The sequence below is a fragment of the Choristoneura fumiferana genome, chromosome 18, assembly GCF_025370935.1.
Source record: "Choristoneura fumiferana chromosome 18, NRCan_CFum_1, whole genome shotgun sequence".
Classification (NCBI taxonomy): Eukaryota; Metazoa; Arthropoda; class Insecta; order Lepidoptera; family Tortricidae; genus Choristoneura; species Choristoneura fumiferana.
Genome location: NC_133489.1, coordinates 8,276,765 through 8,287,898, shown reverse-complemented (window position 1 = coordinate 8,287,898; position 11,134 = coordinate 8,276,765).

The window sequence follows — 11,134 nt, the reverse complement described above, 5'->3', positions numbered from 1 at the left end:
CGATCTCATTTAACCGTTGAAGAGTTCCGTCCTGCGCACACGATCGTGGCCGGAATCCCAGGATGTCACTAGACCAATTATTGTATTGTCACGCCATTTACATAAGTATACCAAATTTCAAGACAATCCGACTACTAGAAGTGGGTTAAAATTCACATACATAAATTAGATACATACAAGATACATTGCAAGTTAACTTTTAAAAGAGACGGCAGTCAGCGACACTGTTTTCTTAAAAACCTCTCGGCGGATATTATATTAGTGCGGTTGTGCTCATGCAGTTTTGTAAAATACAATGTGATTATACAATTTTTAAATAAATTGTGTGTAAATAATAGCAAACTTTGTACGCCTTAAAACTAGGTATTGAAGTGGTGGGGCGGACTGTTTCGGCTTTACGGACTTTAGCGAGCGTCATATATCGAAGTCGGCTTTATTGAGGTATGTTGTTCATTAATTGTTCTCTAGATATAATGCTGCACAGAAGAACAAATAGTTATAATCATAGGCTTGGTAACAGTCACTATTCGAAGGTTGAGTTTAACAGAGAGCATACGGATAATTTAGGAACTAGAGGTAAGAAAATCTGTAGACACCAGGCCCCGCCACTTAGACCGTTCACGTAATTAAGTAAAGCTAATGCCAACAAAAACTGAAACCAGGAAACTAAACACGTAAGAATCAGCGGTCATGGAAATGTCTACTGAACGGCTAATTAAGCGTGAAAGTAATCTCTAAATCGATTTTAAATGGTAGACCCGCCTGCCTGTCGAATTCTATTCTAACACCATTTATAACTACCCGACCATCCTATCTTGACTCTCGGACCGGGTAATATGAAGACAAGTATTATTGTTTTGCGGAGGTTAAAGGTTTCTAATTGAACTGGTGACTGTGTATAATCAATCCGCGATGTTTATGTGTTCGTAAATTAATTATTCGTTCTAACTGGCAAAACATATTGCGAGTATTATTGCACATGAGTTCGAATGATTGATTATCTCAGCGGTACTTAGCTATGGTGATTGAATTGAAAGGAGAAACACTTTCTCTATTTTTTATGGTAGCAAGTATTTCTAATCCATTAATGAATATAAAGTATGTAATAGGATTAGTTAAAGCTTTAATCATTCGTAAACTTTCTTCTAATGCGGAGAAGCTTATCTGATAGGTGGCATTTTATTACAAACAAATAATAAATTTCAGTCCCTCGCGTCGTTTTGTTTTATAATATATCATTAAAGAAAATGATTGGCCAATAAAATATTAAATGAGTAATTTTTATTGTCATTGGCATTTAGCAGATTATAATCCTTGAATTTTGTAACTGAAATGAACGTAGTGATTGTGTATTTGTCACGTTATTTTTCCATTTCCTTCTGTGTCTTTACCACATTACGACTAGTTCCGATTACTTACAAACATCGCTCTACTAGCAATTAATTAGTCCATTCAACTTGTACCTAGACGGTTGCATTTCCGTGCACCGAGATCTTTCTAGTCGCAATACTGTGAAGTAATATTTCGTTTTCCGCGTAGTAGGTTTGGGAATAAAATTCCTCTTTATGTATCAAGTAAAAATACATTAATTTCAACAAATTACACGTGATTTACTTTGCAATAGAATCATCCATATAATTATAAAATGTGCCGAAGAAATTTATTTTCATTTAATTTTGATTGCGGGAGCCCCCGCGAAAGATATGGCAAGGGCAGCTTTGATTGCATGGACATTAAGATGATAATTATGAATATGTAATATTAATTTAATTTATACAATTATAAATAAACAAAACAAAAATAAAAGAATAAAACGACTGTATCGAGTATTTATTAACACTATAAAGGAAATAAATAACCAGCGCAAAATTACAGGAGGTTAAAAATAATCTGAATGGCTGCGAGAAAAGTATGAGACGGCCATGCCTTTGTTTTGCTGGACTCGGAGGCCAGATAACAAGTAATAATTATTATAGTATATCAAACATCAGGGTAAAGGGTAAACCAAACATATAGGTAATTTTAAAAAACTGCTACTAACACATTAGTGAATAATAAGTAGGTACCTAAGTATATTTCTAGGGTAAATAGTTCAAGTGCTTTGAGAAATATGTTTATAAGATAAGATTTAGACTATAATATAACATAAATAAAATATGTCATAGCATAGCATAGCAATATATAGGCTAGTTAAGACGGAAATTGGCATGCTAATTTATTGTTTCAATTGGCTGCCTTCATTAAGCTCGCATGTCTTTCAAAAGTCCGGTTTACGCAGTAAATTTTGGCAGATACATAATATGGCGGTAAAATTATGATTATTGATGATCTTGTTTTTAATTTGATGTTTATTATTTTCATTATTTAGATAAATTAAGGTCTTTTTACATGCACACTGAGATCAAATTTAAATAAGATCTATCAATGCTACGTTTACGCTAGTTTAAAGTGTCATAAAGTATTTTTGTTAAAAATCTTGTTGCAAATATAAATACTTTTAGAATCAGTACTCTGCAGTAAATATATATTTTTATGTATTATATTTCTACGGAACCTAATGTTAAAAATCATAAAAGACTGAAAGATGTCTTCGTCCCAGATGAAAAGTTTTAAATTAACGTTTTTTATGCACGTCTTGAACTTACGGAATCGATTTGCAAGTCAAAGGTAGCTATATCCACTGGGCCATGACTCTCTCTTACTTATATCGTCCTGTCTCTCTTACTTATAACGTACTTATAGATAGACCTGCCTTTTATAAGACGTGTAATGCTACGAGTACACTTGGTTACCTCTGTGATTCAACGCGTCTCGCTGTTGATTGATTTCATTATTCCTTAGTCTTTTAGCTTAATGGCTATGTTTTAGGTCCATTTTTAGGGTTCCGGAGCCAAAATGGCAAAAACGGAACCCTTATAGTTTCGCCATGTCTATCTGTCTGTCGGCCGCGGCTTTGCTCAGGGACTATCAATGCTAGAAAGCTGTAATTTTGCACGAATATATATGTAAACTATGCCGACAAAATGGTACAATAAAAAAATCAAAAGAAAATTTTTTAGGGTACCTCCCATAGACGTAAAGTGGGGGTGATTTTATTTTTCTATTCAGTGATTTGTTTGCGAAATATTCAACTTTAAAGTTTGTGCAAATTTTCATCAAAATCGAGCGTCCGCCCCCCTCTAAAATCTAAACAGGTGGGTGGAAAAATTTGAAAAAATTCAGGATGGTGTTAGTAGGTATATCAAACTTACAAGGAAAACTATAACGGTTGAGTTTGCTTGAGAATTATTAGTAGTTTAAGAGTAAATAGCAGCCTAAGGTATAAAATATATCTAAACTTGGAAGATTCTGTATAAAATACGAAATCCTTAGAAAAATATTACTTAATTTTTTCGCAATGGCTACGGAACCCTATTTTGGGCGTGTCCGACACGCTCTTGGCCGATGTCAATTATGCACTAGCAAAGATATATTGACGTAACAAGAAAAAGTAATTCTTTTCAAAAGAATTATTAAAAAAATCAATTTTTACGTACCGACAAAAGTGTTAAAGATCGTTCGTTTTTCTTTGCAAGATAAAACCCGAACTTATCACTATGTTTAATTTTCCTCATTTTAATCGTTGACTAGGAATTCTAATTTTTGTAATAAAAAAAACACAATTCCTGGAGTCATTTTACTAACGTTTCCTTGTATATAAGATAAGCAATTAAAAATAATTAAATTAGTATGTATGCAAATATGTATGTGTCCTTCACTTGTACTCTACTCTGTCTACTTCTCTGGTTAGAGAACCAAATTCTCTATTGACTGTTTTTACCCGATTACCCGAAGGACAGTTATGTTTTTAACTTTCCTTATTTTAGTTATTGCAGCAAGCTAGTGCTTGGATTCATTGTTTTCTTTATCTCTCTTACATCGAACTTAACGGCCCCCAGTTTTTTCGCTTTCTATGTGTGTCACTTTTACTTAATATGCAATTAGATATGTGATAAAACATATAAATATGTACCTATATGTAGGTAGTTGGCTACATCTATACTACTTAGATATATATCTCCGTTTAACACCTAAGCAGTAAGAGCCATTACGTCGCCGAGTCTTTCAATTAGTGTTGACGATCAATAGTCGAGTGTCAATAGTTTATATCGATATTTTGTTCGATAACAAAAATATTGACAATATTGGAAGGTCCCTGCCATCGATTTTACCGACAGCTCGGATCGGCACAATACTATTAACAATTACTTAAGTAACTTCTATAAATTGTAAATTATCTTTAGTCTTCGCGATACAGGCCCAGAGTCTCGTGCGGAGTCCGCCGATGAACCTTTATTGTAACATTGTTATATTTCAAATAAATTATTTTATTCTTATTCTTCTTAAGGTGCAGTACTATACCTATATAGTATTTGTAGACGATGAATAGCACTGCACCTGAAAACAAAAATAAGTACTATAAATAAAGAAAAACTAGTCATAGTTTACATAAAATATTTGAATATGAAGAAAATTACTTGTTGCTCCATCTGAATGTAAAATAAACGTGACGAAAAAATCAGAGGTGTGAGCTGAAGTTTGAACCCACGATTCTCTGCTTGAGAGGCGATAGGTCAAACTACCAGGCCACCACGTACACGGGAACGACTTCTCGGGGTAGTCAGTCAAGCTGAGCTTAGTTGATGACCAGTTTAATGTGCTAGTTACACCTATTTCGGCTGTTTGGTGGTAATCGTGTTGTTACAACGCTACGCCGCTGATCGTCACTATCTATACCTTATCGATATTGTAGCTTGTTGTAGACAAACAATATCGATTGTGAAACTATCGATAGTGTGATAACCCTACTCTCAATAAAAGTAAATTGTGTCCATAAAACGTGTGCAATTTCTACCTCGTTAAAGAGTAAGTTAGACATAAAATGATAGAAAGTCAGCCTACACATCAACACGAAAGGATTTCAATGAACTTGACCTTTGAAGATTAACTTTTCTACGCGAGAAATTTGTAGAATGAACCTAACCTACAATACGTTAAGAGTTGGCTGTAGCCTAGTTTTTTAGTCAACTCTGTCAATGGCCTCCTCCTCCTCATCCTTGTATCGTATTCCTCAGTAAGTAGGGTAGTGACCTCCCTTCTGCATCACTTTCTCTCGCAAGAACTTTTTCCATCTATTTCTGTCTCTGGCGGTGTGGACGGGGTTGTGAACTGTAGAGACAGAAGTGGTGCAAATCTGGTCAGACTAACGCATTGGGCTGCGACTACGAAGCCTCTTCCCATCCAATTTACTGGTCACAATTAGCTTCTCCAGGTTGTCACCGTCTTTCCCTGCCATGTGGCCTAAGTTTCAAGAACCCTGCGCAGACATTCGGATGACAGTCGCGAGGAGACTTTCAATGGCACATATTGACAAAGTTTGACTAATAAATTTGATTTAAGGTTAAGTCTGGTGCAGTTTCCAGCTACAACACGGGTGCCTTTAAAAGGCGAGTGCTTCTTTTTTTGCAAGGCTGGCAATGCACTAGCTGTCCTAATGATATTCTATGTGTCCTTGGGCGGCGGTGATCACTTAAAATCAAGTAAAGCTTTCATAGAAATAAAAAAAAAACCGAAATACCTAATTATGAAAGCGATATCACGCGATACAGAATGACAAAAAAACAATCAGCAAGTTCCAAGGGGCTGTATTCGATAGCATATTTATATATACAATACATATTGTGTGAGGATTACAGCTGTCTTGCAGGTATAGGTAGAGTCATTCACGATGACGCGTGCCGTGGTTCTTATTACAATGTCATTAATGGCTAATTTTGACAAAATCACGCGTCTTCGTGGATGGCACTAGGTATAGTGAGATTCTAAATCTCACTTTTACCCTCAATGTTTCCTTAACAGCCTCATTTCTTCACTTTATAAGGTATACAAGTGTTATGCCACTCCGAGGGAAAGTATTTCTAATATTGTTAGCTTCCATCTCTAGCGCGAGCCCGCATAACAATAGTTCTTAAACAAGTTAAGTTTCATACTAAATTTGTTATAATGGTCGTGTGGTAAGTGCTTAAATGTGCCCCATTTCGCATGGCTGCGCGTGAGCTGATAAATGTCACGCACGAGTGAGCAGGAAGCCGATGATCGAACGGCTTGACTTCACTCGGAAATCAATTATGTTTTTGGACTGTTCATTGAAACAACCCGCCCGTATGAAATCATTAAATTGTTCATTTTCTGAGCAAGACGGCTGATGAGTCGATGTAATTGAAATTGTAATTAAATTACTAAACTTCCTTTCAATAGCTTTAAATTACTGGCTTCGCGCATATATATAGTATTTTTTATTTTTGTTAAAAAAAAAGATTAATCCGATGTATTTTTCTTAGTATTGTTATTGACAGATTTAGCTTTGTCATCCAGCTTATATACCTACGTGCATATACAGAATTTCAAAGCAGTCGGTTATGTATACTCGCCTCCTAAGATTTGACTCATAACATACAGCTACCTATTTAAATCATCATATTCATATTCATTTATTCGTTGCAACCATGAGATGAGATGACAAATAAATACATATAACCATCATCATATCAGCCGTAAGACGTCCACGGCTGGACGTAGGCCTCCTTATATACCCCCAGTTGCTTCGGTTGGAAGCGACTGTATCTTTATAACGAGGTCAATCCTTCCATCTCGGTGGTAGCAATTTAAATACGAATACGTTTTTATAGTCAAATAAGGGAGTCGTGGAACTCGTGGAGGCCTTTGCGCAGCAGTAGCACTGGGGTACTATAAAGGCTTGAGTATATAAAAAGAGGTCAAATACCCACATACACATGAAGCATACAAAATAGGCCGATAAAAAAACAAAACATTTATTTAGTCAGTTACTTATCTTGAGGTTGAGTAATATTTATCTATCGAGGGTTTCACCTAGTATACGATAATAAAATCAAACTCGTCAAAACTAATAACAATGAACTATCAAGCAGCATCACAGAGTGACCAATTTATGTCGAAATAATTTATAAATACAGTTACTATAGTTTTGTTTGAGACTAGCTTTGAAACTATCGCCGTTAGATGTTAATCTCGTACGGCCAGCAATTTCCTATCACTCAACAATCAAACTTAATTCATAGTCGTTGATTATAGTATAGCAAGGTAGTAATAACCGTATCGTCTTAGCGAACGGATAGTAATTTGGTAATTTTTACTTCCCACAAAAAGTTTCGCCGTACCAACACTTTGACATCACGTAATCTGGTATAGCTGTCGCTTTCTTCGGTATTCATTGACACGTCAAAACCCTTTTCTGATGTCGTAGTACGATTTGAAACAGCAATGTACGCTGTTCTTTTGAAGCAGTCGTTGAGGTGCTTGTCTCGTTATTGCCACACCGTCTAGCACCAGTCTAGTCGACGCGGAGTCAACGGCAGGCCTACTTTCCCAGACGAATTCGCGTCATGTATTTTTTTTTCTCGTAACAATAACCTAACTAAGCGATTGTAATCTTGTCCAACGAATACTTTGAATTGCTTTTAGCTCTAGGTTATTTTAACAGTTTGCCCTGTTTTAGATTCATCTCTCATTATTATATTTGATGAGATTTTGCTTTTTGTATTGTTTTATATTGTTTTCCCTTAATTGTATAGCCTACATTGGCGGTTCCGGTGGCGCAGTATGGCGGCATCGCATGGCCTTGGAACTCTACAAAAATCATGTGACGATGTCAATAACAGATGAGAACAAAACCTACATTTAAAAGATTAAATGCAGTATTTGAATGGTAATTTAGTCAATTTGTTACATAATAGAGGTATTTTGAGCAAGCAGAGTGGTGTTTTACTTTCGAGGTGATGAATCGATGGCCTTGCAGATGAAATAGGTAAACACATAAAACCTTATGTTGTTTTTCTAACCAACCCCTATACTGTCCTGTATTTCATCGTGATGTATCGCTTGCGTAATAGACGAAACACTTTCCTTATTGGAAATGCCTTAAAATAGAAATACTTAGGCGGAACTGGGGACCGATTATTTGGTTCGAATTAGTTGTTAAAGTGAACATGACAAAATTGGACGGCTCAACAAAGGCCCGTTAGTACTGAGAAATATAACCTGTCTGTTGGAACATTTATTTCTCCGACAGAACTAACTGGTTTCTTGAAAATTTTAGTACAATTTTGGATACTCTTTCGAGGAATTGGCGATACTCTGTTGGGATTTTTCTATTATAACTTTTCTGTTAGCGTGGCTACTCAACAACCTATTTTTTATCTGAATTATAACCAAATACGTGTAGGACCCCGCAGCGTAGGGTTCCCTATCAGATTTAAGGTTAGTCAACCATTACTAACAAACTTCTAAAGCATATGATTTACAGTACATATAATTGTGAACGAGTAGTTTTCCTTTCAAATTAGTCATAGGAGAAACTTTTTTACTATTTTGATTACGGGACCCTAAAGGTACCAAATCGTCTCGTTAGTCAATTAGGGCCAAATCCAGCGTTTTCATTGGCCCGAGAGAGAAATTGAATTGCCAGTTCAGAGCACGTTGACCTGACATGGGGCTATTTTTTCTGCGGGCATTAGGTCAACAGTAGATACTAATTTAATTGTGTTAGATCAGTTAATTGGTAACAGGATGCGATTTGAGAATCGGGTCGATGAACAAAATACCTAGTTAGTAGACTACACTTTCCTAAAGCTATTTCTTTTAATAAATAGTCATTTGTATTTTTTTTGATGTTTTCTGATTGATACTTGTCTTTTAGAAGAAACTGCTAACAGTGGATTAATGTTTTTCGAAATCAAATTACTATTATCTATTGCAAATGGGCTATAAAGGGGTTGTCATTGTCAAACAAAAAATAATTAATTGATTCGCTTGCCTAACGTATGAGATAAAAAAATGTGATAACTACCCTAATCATATTTTTCAGGCAGCCCATTAGCAATTAAAACATATTATTTTAAACATATAACCTAACCAAGAAAAAGTTGGAAAACCTCCTACTTCGTCACTTCAAACTTCAATATCTCAAAAACGGCTTACCCGATTTTGATGAAACATGTCTAAAAACCATCGCTAGAAAACCTGCTTTCAAATCAGTCCACCCGTTTAAGAGCTACGGTGCCACAGACATACTCACAGACAGACATACATAAGCAGTCAAACTTATAACACCCCCCTTATTGTGTCGGGGGTTAAAAATTGTTTCATCCAGGAAATACGAATATATGGGTGAAGTTTGGTTTTAAATGTGAGCTTATAAGGAAGTATTCTATAATATTTAAAGAGGTCCCTTAGAGGGTCACGATTCAACAATGCTGGACACGGCGAGTTAGATTCCAACATCCTTCTCAGGACTTCAAGGATCACACGTGGCTTCCTGCGCCGGCGCGGAACTGTTCTAATTGTGTCCTGGACAGGGCAAGGTCAGCTCAATGTGAAGATTGCTCGGATGCGGGATTGGGGAGCGACGGCAGAATAGTCTGGAACTCCGTAAAAATTGCTGGAAATGTAAGTCAAGTCGAAATGTCTTTATTCAATTTAGGCTATAAAGGCTCTCCAACCGTACCATACCCACATGACATGACCGTAATAACAAGGTTAAGCAACTAAAATATTCTTTGTATTGAAAATTGAGACTATGCCCACTAGCACGTCATGTATGTGCCTGACATTCCGTTCCCGACACGCTACTATTACGGTCATGGCATGATACGGTGTAATGGGTACGGACCTTAAGTAGTTTCAGAAACAAGCTGAGTTACTCTACTTATATATTGCGATGGCAACCAGTTTGATGACAAATTACATTTTCTTTTCTTCGGGGGACTCTAGAGCTGGCGTTATCTCGCGCAAAGAATCGGGATAGCTATACAAAGAGGTAATGCAGCCTGCTTTTTGGGGTCCATGCCAATGACGTCTCTTGACGACGTGTTTGCCTTATAAATCTTATAATACTTCTAAATAGGAAGGTTTTTTGTTTTATTTGACAATGGAACGTATGGTTGATCAGCTACTTTTTGGCAAAAATAACATTATTATACATGTCAGTTTACAGTTTTAAAGATAAAGATCTATAGATTTCAAATTTTTAAAGTAGTCCTATAGTTTTTATATGGGCGGATCATTTAAAGTAAATGTGCATTAGTGTAATAGCGTCCCTCTTTATTTCAGGTTATAATAATAGCACAGTAGTAAGGAGGCCAATAGTAATATGTACGTAATAATAACTTAGTTATTAACATAAAAAAATAACGACTGTATTGCTAAGCACTTCCTTTTTGAACACGATTAAAAAGGCAAAGTTTTAAAAGCACAATTTTACATCAGAAAAAAAAACATGACTAAAGAGTCAAACTATCAATCAAATGAAAGTTGATAAAATTTAATAAAATTGGAAGAAAATCTGAATATCATAGTCAAATTACAAAATGGAATCAATTATTTTGTAGATCACGGCATTTTTTTTAAGTTTGTTATTTAAGAAGTTTATTCTCATTCTGCAGTTTGTACAGGTAAAGACAAACTTCGCTTAATTTTGGTAGGTGGTATTAAGATTGATCGCCACCGGATTATTTTGTTAACAAAACAAATTGTCTTGTGGAAAAATGAGCCTGACGTTGCCCAGGATGTCCTTATTCTGTTGACAATTTAACCAGACATTTGTAGCGGTCACTTTTATTCCTCAAATTGTTAAGTCAATGTCCTAGCGGTAACTCGCAAGGAAATCATAATGCAAGCCACGTCGCGAAGGTACAATAAAATGTATTTTTTTATTAATTTGACTCAGTATATTAAAAATGCTATTGAAACGAATACTTACCATAGTCTAAGGATCCCACCGTTAATTTAACCTGATTGTTGCTTGATCGAAATGTGACTTACATGAAAAAAAGGTTAAACATGAGGTCATACAACGCTGCAGTGCTGCTTAGCAAAATTTAATTAAAAAAAATATATTTTTTAAATTGCACTTATTTGTTTTGAAAGTACCTACTTAAATGTAGTGCCATAGAATGGAAAGTAATCTAAATAATAGAATATAAATAAATTTCCCTCTAACAGCCGTCTACAATAAAACTGATTATAAATAGATACAACCACCAGGAAGCTTAGTTGG